Source organism: Ylistrum balloti, unplaced genomic scaffold, assembly GCF_031769215.1.
Source record: "Ylistrum balloti isolate Yb309-2 unplaced genomic scaffold, AGI_CSIRO_Ybal_v1 Utg370314, whole genome shotgun sequence".
Classification (NCBI taxonomy): domain Eukaryota; kingdom Metazoa; phylum Mollusca; class Bivalvia; order Pectinida; family Pectinidae; genus Ylistrum; species Ylistrum balloti.
In genome coordinates this window covers 583,025-594,216 of record NW_026782232.1, presented here as the reverse complement: position 1 = coordinate 594,216, position 11,192 = coordinate 583,025, and the positions used below count along the sequence as shown (strand labels likewise).

Below are 11,192 nucleotides of genomic sequence, written 5' to 3'. Positions count from 1 at the left end.
GAGCAAGAGTAACACATTAGCAAACATTGTACAGAGTGAGAGTAAAACATTAGCAAACATTGTATAGATTGAGTGTAAAACATTAGCAAACATGGCAAAGTGTGAGAGTAACACATTAACAAACATTGCATGGTGTGAGAGTAAAACAGTAAAACACTAACAAACATAGCATAGTGTAAGAGTTACAATGGAAGCATTCATACTGTGATAGCAATTTTCAAGAGACCAATATATTACATTATATAAAAGTCAAGGTAGCAAAGCTTAATACAGGACAGTGACATAAGATTGGTAAAATTCTATACTGAAGAAGTAACAGTTGGGTTTACTATTAAACATGGTTTTATTGCTGGATAAATACAGTCAAGTGTTTAGTATTTAGAGCAAACATTTCTTTCTCCTTGAGCTGTGAAAAAAAGGTCAATACCAGCCAGGTGTTGCATCAGAGCCTCAGCACATCTTTAGAGCCACATCAATATACACTGTCACAGATTTTTGCAGAATAGCAGTTTACCTGACTGATTAATCGCAATATTCTATAAAAACATTGTAACCTTGGCAAATCTGTAACAACAGGTTTTTCTCTGACCCCACTTCTGTTTTGAAATGGAAGTGACACTGCATGGCATATGAACCTGCTGTCTATTTAAACCTAGTGTCCTTAATATCTATACTTGTTGGCCAATATGACAAAACAATCATATATATGTAACACTGCCTACTGTATTCTATATCATGTCATTAAAGAAGAAAAGATGAAGGATTTTACAGAATTCAAAAGTAATCATTTTGATAATATTAAAGAGACTTGAAAAAGAGGATGAATAGATTTAATGTCAAATAACAGTACCAATAACTCTCGCTAAACACATTACATCTCAACCTCAATGAGGTTAAAGGTCATCAGTATGATACCCAATCTAGCTAAGGTCAAAGGTCAGCTGTACAGTACCCAATCTTCCTAAGGTTAAAGGTCATCAGTAAAGTATGAACTTTATATTGATAAACATTTTCAATACTTGAAGCAATTTGATGAGGGAACAAAAATTGCTATGGAGGAAATTATCATCAAACTTGATATACCAGTGTCATCACCTCCCTTACAAGTAAACCATCTGTACATGTACACTTGGTAATGATCCTCAGATGGGGGTTAGGTGTGCTGTAGGTTGATAAGGACAGGTGCCTGCCTTCATAAGGGACAACTTTATCTGTCTTATAGCCATGATGGTAATCCTTGCCCAAACATACCAAGCAACAGCACACTGCCAGCTATTATAGCATGTGTGGCACTTTCTGTGATATTCATATTTGAATGGAGACAAATGTTTGTTTTAATGTGTTATGTGGTAAATGTTATTTCATTTTGATTGTATGAAATTATGTAGTGTAATATTCTCACTGCTGCAATGACAATATTTGTCTGAATCTTCACTTGAAAGTTACTACATCCCAAGCAGTTAAAACAAGGTGGTAGAAATGACATTTTATATTGTGACAAATTTCAATGAAAATATCATTATTTTAAACTAGTACTTAATCTCCGAATGCAATCTTTTGGAAATAAAAAACTTAACAGCCCGTAAAAAAAAATTTCAACATTTTATTGAAGTATAGACACATGTAGTTTAAAACCTAGCAAATACAAGAGGCAGGATTTTCCCAGATAAAAGTACAGAAAGAGTCGAGCTGAGAGAAGAAATGTCACATGAGATTAAAATGTGATGCTGCACAGATCTACATGGCAGTAGGACCCTGCGGTGCAGCATCTGCATGTAAAACAAAATCTGTAGGATATGGTAACTTCCCTCAGCAAAGACGGCCAGTTCAACACATCTGCACATTAAACATGGAAAATATCTGATAATGCCCAAAACATATACGAGTTTTAATTCATTTTCCATTCAAAAATAAAAAGACTTTCCATATTTCTTTCATCAAAAATCAAACAAATAGGAAAATTTTTAATGATGGAAATAAAGCTATATATCCTTATCCCATTGTAACAATGATACTAACTACATTGGTATTTTGCATGCAAAAACCTGTCTTATCAGAATGACATTTCAAATAATCATTGACAGAGATAGTAGGATGAACCCCATGCCATGATTAACTCACATGAAGCAATCATAAAACTCACTTACATACATACATGTGAATTTACATGTTACTCTGAAAGTTCTGTCAGAAATTCTAGCTGACAATCACTCTAAAACTTCTGATAACCTTCATTAATTTGTATTTAAACCAGTAAAATGATACTTCTGATAAAACATACTACTGAGGAGTGCCAGGAAGAACAGATAATGCAAGCTTGCATGTACACACAAAATGCAAATAAAACAAAACATGTATGCTATGTTTATTGCGTTTCATGGCAAGTTTGCAACATTAATTGTTTGTCCTGCTAGGACGATGCTGGATAATAAGAGAACTTTTCTATAACAGTCTCCACCAACAGAGCTTCCTTTACCTACTGGTATACCCCTTCTTATACACCAACCCCCTCCCTATACCTGACTCCCTTCCCCTTCCCCTCTTCTACTTCACTACCCCCTCCCTATACCTGACTCCCTTCCCCCTTCTACTTCACCACCCCCTCCCTATACCTGACTCCCTTCCCCCTTCTACTTCACTACCCCCTCCCTCTACCTGACTCCCTTCCCCGCTTCTACTTCACTACCCCCCTCCTATACCTGATTCCCTTGTCCCTCGATACACACCAGCTCCTCTCACTACAACACTATCCTGTCCTCTGTACCTCCAACCAACCAACCCCCGCCACCTGCTTCACACACCTCTTCCATGTACATGCTCTACCCCCCATCTCACACACACCACTACCCCACTTCCCTTTACCTACTACCCCTCTCCTTATATTTACCTCCTCCCCTCATCCCACTATCCCTGTCCCCTCCCTTTACCACTCCTTCCTTCCACCCCTGAGAGAGCTTCTCTCCCTACACTTCTCTCGCCCCACCCCCATCCTCCCGCAGATGTGCTGCCATCTGTCACTCTGTGTTAGTTATTACATCCTTCAACTACAACACATTGCACCAAAATCTTCTACCATTTCATTTTTATTTATTTTTTATGTGTACGCTGACAATGTTGGTAACCATGGATATTACATTCTGTCTCTGACAAAAATCATCCTAAGAGATGCATTATATAAAGTACATCCCTTTTGGTGCAGTAGATAATTAGCTTACCATGTCTGAGTGTCTGAAAGTCTTGAGCTGACAACCTTGTCTATAGATGCATGTAAGTGGTCGGTAATGATCATTTTAGCCTAGCATAAAGAATATACCAATCTTGGGGAATGATAAGTGTCCAATACATTGTCTGGAGATACATATATGCAATGAAGGGTTAAGAACTGCCACACTGAAACCTTACAGTAAGTAAATAGGAAAATATCCATTTCTTGTGGAAGATGGTTTCTGAAGAGCAACATACATACCTAATAATATCATATTCAACTTTATTTTTTTCATTATATACCAAATAGCCTGAAACTACTTAAGCTTTTCCTTACATCACCATTGCTGTTGATGTGACATTAAATAATCTTTTCCTTCTCATTCAGACAAAGCTATAAAATAGAATACTAAGCTAAAGGCGGAATATATTGAAGACACTGTACTGTTGCCAGTCAGGGGGCAGAGGGACATAATGATATGTACGGAAAAAGTTTATATTCATTCTGAAAGTAATTTTAGCATACTGTGTGGTCAGTAGGGAAAGAAAATGTTTTTCAAGTTTACAATGTTGTAATTCTGCTGTACCAGCCATTCAAGAAACAAAACTGAAGAGAAAGAAAATCTTACCATTGATGGGGACAACCCCGTCTCGTCTTGGAAGAAAACGTTAGAACCACCGTACAGTTCCTGCCACCTAGTTAGCTGCTTTGAGTAGTGGTCTGTTCTCCAACACATAAGTCCTGAAAAGACAACACATATATAGAGGTAGTGCAGTGTGTATACAACAAATGTTTATAATGCATGCATGTGACAGATGGCTGTAGAATAAGTAACCCGACACGTACACACATATAATTCTAACCTCTTATCACATGCCCGTGTCATCAAGTTTCTGTGAGCCTGCACACCTTCTGGTAGATATGCAAGTGCTTTGTTTTCATTCCTAGATCCTTGTTTTCTCAAAATATTCCTGATAAACAGATTTGTCTATACTTCTGTTTCAAACAAACACCACTTATTGTAGTTTATTGTTACTAGCTGACCAGTAATATGAAAACATCAGTCTTTGTCTACTCCTTCACTGAAAGTGTCGCATTTACCTTCTGTTTTCTATCAAAAAGATTTTAACATTACACAGATAAATTTGAAACAAAATTTCAGTCATCAGAACAACCTTGTGAGTGGCTGGAAATTCAATGATAGCTGTATGATGAAGACTTGAAGACAACCATCCTGGAAAACTTCCCTGATAATGCTATTTACCATTTCTGACACAAACATATGAAAACTGTTTAAATTGTAATATTCCACTTACAGAACAGAATTTATGAGATTTAAAATTGAATTTGCAATCCGTATCAAACAATCTATACTATAACTGTCTCCTTGTGTGTTTTTAGATAGTTTTGATCACGACTTCACCAGCGATATTAGGCAGTATATTGCTTACCGTACAACAATGAGTTAGTATTAAATCTTCCATAATAAGACAATGTAAGCCAAAGAAACACGATATTGATGACACAGAAGATAAAACTTCAATGTTTGGCCTGATTTCCAACTCTGACACGATTAGTTATATGGACGCCGACGTGCATTACCTGGTATAATAATCCCACACATATAGATCTCGTCAACACAGGTAAATAAACAGAACTTAAATACCTTGTATAGATCTGCTGATTATAACCTGAGCTGTGCAGTTATAACCCAATCCTCTCTCACTGAGGCAAGTTAATTCCTAATAGATTCAATAATTAGTAATAAATGTATGTAATGTCTGATATAAATAACGTACAATGATGTCCAGTATCTATAACAGATAAGAGATCTGGGTGTGTATTAATCTCCAATCAATTGATCAATAATTTGCGGTCAGAATGTTGGTGTTTTCCTCTGGGCCTGTACTATAAATCAGCTACGAACAAGATAACATTTACATCTGCCAATATCTGGCATCCAGCTTACACTATTAATTCAATTATTTTACCTGTCCCTCTGGCCATGTGTTTTACTCACCTGAGGACAGGTGGAGGTGAGTAATATATAAATAAATAATCCTGGACCCACAACTCACCTGACCGGTATAACTCCCTAAACACCTGTAGCTGATGAGGGTATACCTGTTTTGAGCATGAATTCTTTATCAACACTACAAAAGTATCATATTAAGAGATATGAATATATTAGCAAAGGTTTTTTTTATCTTTCGTGTTTGACCACCACCACGATGACTCCACTATAAACACAGGTATGTTAACAGGATCTATTGGTGCCTGATTTTACATACATGGCTTTGTATACATATATGTGTGGCCCATATACAAAGTCCTGTGTTAATCCATACACCTGAGGTACCTCCAGCTCCCCCCTCCCCCCCCCCCCTGACTTTCTACCCCTCTTCTCTCCCAACCTTCTAAAATAAAGCCAAGTGTAATACCTATTTTCAAACCTAACAAATACAGCAGTGTTACTTCTTACCAGCTACAATATACAAGGCTATATGTATGTAAAACATACACCTCTAAATCAAAAATACCTACCTGCTCTGAGATTGTAACAAAAATGGTCCTGCGGTCAATCAGATTCAGCCAAGTAGAAAATCACACAGGAGAAAGACTACGCCAAAAATATTTCCTCCTTCGTATTTTTGACACTCAGAATAAAAACAAGACTGGTACAATAAACAATTAAGTATGTACATGTGTCACAGACTTTAACTGAGGTGTTACAATCCTAAGTTGGACAACACTAGGTATAAAATCCAAGGAAATGAAGTGAGGAGACACCAGGTTACATGTTTATGTGGCTGCTAGCGTGCTACAGAGGAGGTGCCAGTTATACACTAGTAAGATAGACTAGTGTGGACAACCCTACCCTCCACAGGGAGTGTTTAACAGAACGGTCAATGAGCTGCAGCCAGGTGGAAAATCTCATGGAATGACCTTGCAAGAATTAAAGCTAGGGAGTATTATCTGCTGACAAAGGAAGGGTTCTACAGGTTAGAGACATGATCCAGTCACAATATTTCAGTGTCCCATTCACTTAACTCCTGCAGAAGAATGTTAACATTGGTTACCCTTTCTTAGACCATGCTACAATAAATTGTAGATCTATATTAAGATCTGGGACATTCACCACTCCCTAGTAAGACATAGGTTGTAAATTGTCCTCTCTTATAGCAAGAGTTTATACAGTGGGACAGGGACTTTGACATCCCCCCCCCAGTCTCTGATAGGACACAGTTTCCTACAGTGTGATAGGGACTTTGACATCCCCCACCCCCCCAGTCTCTGATAGGACACAGTTTCCTACAGTGTGATAGGGACTTTGACATCCCCCCCAGTCTCTGATAGGACATAGTTTCCTACAGTGTGATAGGGACTTTGACACCCCCCCCCCCAGTCTCTGATAGGACACAGTTTCCTACAGTGTGATAGGGACTTTGACATCCCCCCAGTCTCTGATAGGACACAGTTTCCTACAGTGTGATAGGGACTTTGATATGCCTCCTGATCAGGACAAAAGTTTCTACAAGAGGCAGGGACTTTGGCATCCCCCTGACTCTCTGATAGGAGTTTCCAGTCAACTTTCCCCCCATTAGGTGTGACAAACTTAGATCATATCTCTCCCCACCCTTCTAGAAGTCTGCAGTTCCCATGGACAAGGTTCTGGATTGTTTAGACATTCCTTCCCAACCCCTGGTAGGAAAAGATCCTAACCATCCCCTAGTCCAACACATCCCTAACAAAACTCTGGTGAGATAAGGTTCCACCATCCTTGTCCACACATCCCTTCCCAAACCCTGGTAAGATGAGGTTCCTCCATCCCCTTGTCCCACACATCCCTTCCCAAACCCTGGTAAGATGAGGTTCCTCCATCCCCTTGTCCCACACATCCCTTCCAAATCCCTGGTGAGCTGAGGTTCCTCCATCCCCTGTCCAATATGTACACATCCCTTCCCAAACCCTGGTAAGATGATGTTCGTCCATCCCCTTGTCCCACACATCCCTTCCCAAACCCTGGTGAGCTGAGGTTCCACAATCTCCCCTTGTCCCACATATCCCTTCCCAAACCCTGGTGAGATAAGGTTCCACCATCCTTGTCCACACATCCCTTCCCAAACCCTGGTGAGCTGAAGTTCCACAATCTCCCCTTGTCCCACACATCCCTTCCCAAACCCTGGTGAGCTGAGGTTCCTCCATCCCCTTGTCCACACATCCCTTCCCAAACCCTGGTGAGCTGAGGTTCCTCCATCCCCTTGTCCCACACATCCCTTCCCAAACCCTGGTGAGCTGAGGTTCCACAATCTCCCCTTGTCCCACATATCCCTTCCCAAACCCTGGTGAGCTGAGGTTCCTCCATCCCCTTGTCCACACATCCCTTTCCAAACCCTGGTGAGCTGAGGTTCCTCCATCCCCTTGTCCACACATCCCTTCCCAAACCCTGGTGAGCTGAAGTTCCACAATCTCCACTTGTCCCACACATCCATCATTATCTGTATATTAATTATACACCAGTTCTACATGGGCCTTCATGCGATAAAAACATATCAATGAGCTATAGTAATTTACAGGGAAATAAACACTCTATTATCACTGTAGCTAGCTATAGCAGACTGGGAAACCTAGTGCACCATTATTACACTATCCCAGGGTGGTTACACCTCCAGGTAATCTTACCTTTGTTGTTGTTCAGGTATCATAAGTATAGTGAAGGAATCATATGTCACACATATATCTCACACACAGAACTATCCCACAACACAAACACAGAAATCAAGACTTCAGTCTCTTTTATCAAAACATTTTACAAAGTTACATTATTTCCATCAGAGTACACAATATTTAGTTCAATGTTTTCGTAAGAGGATTTGACCTTATTTATAAACAGACATTGTAGTCGCCCATTCATGTTTGTTCAGTGTGAATGAATGTGTATGTAAGTCACCGTGGCCAGTTTTATAATCTGAACAATTCTAAGGTGGTGTGTCACCTTTTAACCTTACCTGTACTAATATTCTCGTTAACTATCCTCTTAATGAAACATCCAACACAGTCCTCATGATATCAACATAAGTCAGTCACAACTTGTAATGCACATACATACAAGCCGAACTTCTCCAGTATATATAAATATATATTACGTCTGTTCCAGTTCACTGATCAACGCACAGGTAAATATATCTCAAAACTTCACTGCGACAATCCTCCACCACACCTGTGCAAAGAAAGGCATTGTATGGTCTTAGACTGACCACTCAAATGACCAGGAAATGAAGAATTTAGACACTAAATACACCACCTCCACATCAGACCTTATATCAAAGCTGTCTGTCCAGGGCAAGTGCAGGTAATTACCGTGGAGGTGACCATATGGTTTACAAAGACTCGAGGGCAAACATGAAAATAGGAGAAACGCAGGTATACAAAAGGATGTTACCTGAGAATTAAGTTAAGTGTAGAAACTATTGAGGAGAGTTGTGTAGAGGCTAACTCAGCCATGACGCATCCATTCATATGCTAAATACCTATCACATTTTATGTCTCCCTCGAATCTCAAACCTTCAATATAAGACTCTTACAAACAGATCCCAACTTGATACTGCTTCAAATATTTTGTAGACTTATCTCAAGTTTGGTGGACAAAATTACCATCCAATGTAAAGGGATTACTTCAACAGGAAATCAATAGAGCTAAATAAACTTGGGTAAACTTTTAATTTTTCTGTGTGACTCTTCAACTTGACATTGATCAAACAGGAAAATTTTGAAGTCTAGACGCAGATACTTCAACAGAATGTAATCCCAAAGTTTCCGAATAACACATATGATCATATTTCAACAATTTTTTTTTTGCCAGCCTGAAATGATATAGCAGAAATTTAAAGACCTCTGCATCTTACCTAACTCTTTTATACCCTATTTTTCCTCAGTTAATATGTAATTTCACTATCAAATCTAGGTTAGGTTTGCCTGGGATATAACCAGGTATAATGACAAGGTAAAAAGATCTCTCATAAATACCTCCACATACTAGTCACTGTGTGACTTTCTCTTCTCAAAGTCCCTTTAAACTTTAAATATTTTTGATATGTTAAGCATTCTATATCATTTTCATACTGAATCTGCAATCAAAATTATAAAGCATGTCTAAATAACTTTCCAGCAATTTTATCCAAAAATATCGACAAACAATTTCAAATGGAGTCTTTTGCCAACTAAACATATACTCACGTTCTTTCATCCAAATGAAACCAGGAAAAACTGGCTTGTATACAGAGAAGATCAGAAAGAGATGGATGGAAATGATGATTTGAATCTCAAAATACACAGTCTGAACATTGATCATGATACAATGTGATCCTAAATTGTATCAAAGCGAAAACCAACATTAGTCAGTAACTGAGCCTAAGGACCAAGTCTTTAAGATAAACCATGTATTCAAGACATGATATAAAAAGGAAATAAGATATGCAGATTTTTACAAAAGGAAATACTTTTAAGCAGAGAGGTAATTAATGTTTTCTGCAATAAAGTTTGTGATAGCATAGCAAGACCTAGAATTCCCGATCACATCATGCTTTGTACAATCAAAGTCTGCCACATTATCCTATCCTCTTTAATTTGTATTTGCCCGCAAACACCTCATCGACCCAGCCTGTTGCTATAAGAAGAAGGGTCACAGACACAAAACGTACCATGCACCTGGCAAACAGTTACTGAATACATGACCTTCAGATTCCCAGATCTTCAATGCAACAATCAAACTAAAGAGAAACTGTTTGGTGAAAAGCAATAACACATCTGTAATTACATGTACAAGTCGAACTACCCATATCTATAAACGGGCATTAACCTTCACACCTTTATAGAATAGGAAGAACGATATGGTTCACTTCTCAGGAAACATGCTTAGTCAGGTTAGTCATTCACCTACATTAAAATATTATCATAAAAACTATATTAGGCTGGTCAAATCAATCTGACCTGGTGGTTATTCTATGACCTGTGACAGATATATGCATATCACTGCAGGGGAATCGTGGATAACTCTACTTGAGGAGATATCAACCTTTAAATGATATTAACATACATCTCGCCTTTGGTAATGATTTGGCAACGGTACAGTTTAGAGAACATTAACGAAATATTAATGTATGATATGTACTTTTGCTTAACAGAGTGTCAGAGCATATCTTTATAAAAAAACTGCTGAATGACAAATAGTCCCATTATGTTGTACGGGTCATGATGATGTTAAGATCAAACTCGCATCAGTTATTCAAAAATTAATCTCCTAAACATAAACTACATGTGGAGATTTGTCTATCTTCTTTCCACAATAAATTGTATTATATCAAATAAACATAATGTAATCTTTTATTTTCATCAAAGTTGGAAAATATTTCTTGAGTTTGTCGAGGAACATCAAATATCTCAAATAATTCCTTCAGAAAGAAATAACTGAATTCATAACATTGGAAAAATTGGGTGAGGATAACGTTTAGATATGAAGGAGAAAAGACTGAAAAACAGCTCAAGAAATGACCCAAATCTCACTGATAATGAAACACATAGAATTCAAATTTTTGTGTTAAATAAGTCTGGTCACGGACAGCACTTCCAATAAAACCACCTGTTGTCCCTTAACAAGACATAAGAAGGAGGTATCCAATTCAGTTGATGACAGTATAGCAATGATAAGGATGTGATATACAAATGTATCTTCTTTACTCTCCTATCAGGTAACAAAAGGAAGAACATTGTAATAAACAAAAGAGAAGACAACTCCTGCTACAAAATTACATCTTTATATAAAGCATCCTACATGTATATGATATACTAATTTAGAAAAAAAAATGTAAAGCATTATTTTATTTTTCTCTCTTAAGAATCCATAATGTGTTTAACATTCTGTAACAGGTACCACTGACGTAAGACAAAATTGTATAGGAATTGGATCTGATGTCACATTTGGTTTATA

General features: G+C 38.0%; 1 long non-coding RNA gene across 1 annotated transcript in view; it reads right to left on the bottom strand.

Annotated features, from left to right (window-relative positions):
- Positions 1–3,839: 3,839 nt before the first annotated feature.
- Positions 3,840–11,192, bottom strand: part of LOC132553301 (uncharacterized) — a 40,788-nt gene continuing 33,435 nt past the window's right edge. The window contains exon 3 of the long non-coding RNA XR_009554349.1: positions 3,840–3,946. This is a non-coding gene — a long non-coding RNA (uncharacterized LOC132553301). The remainder of the gene's footprint in view (positions 3,947–11,192) is intronic.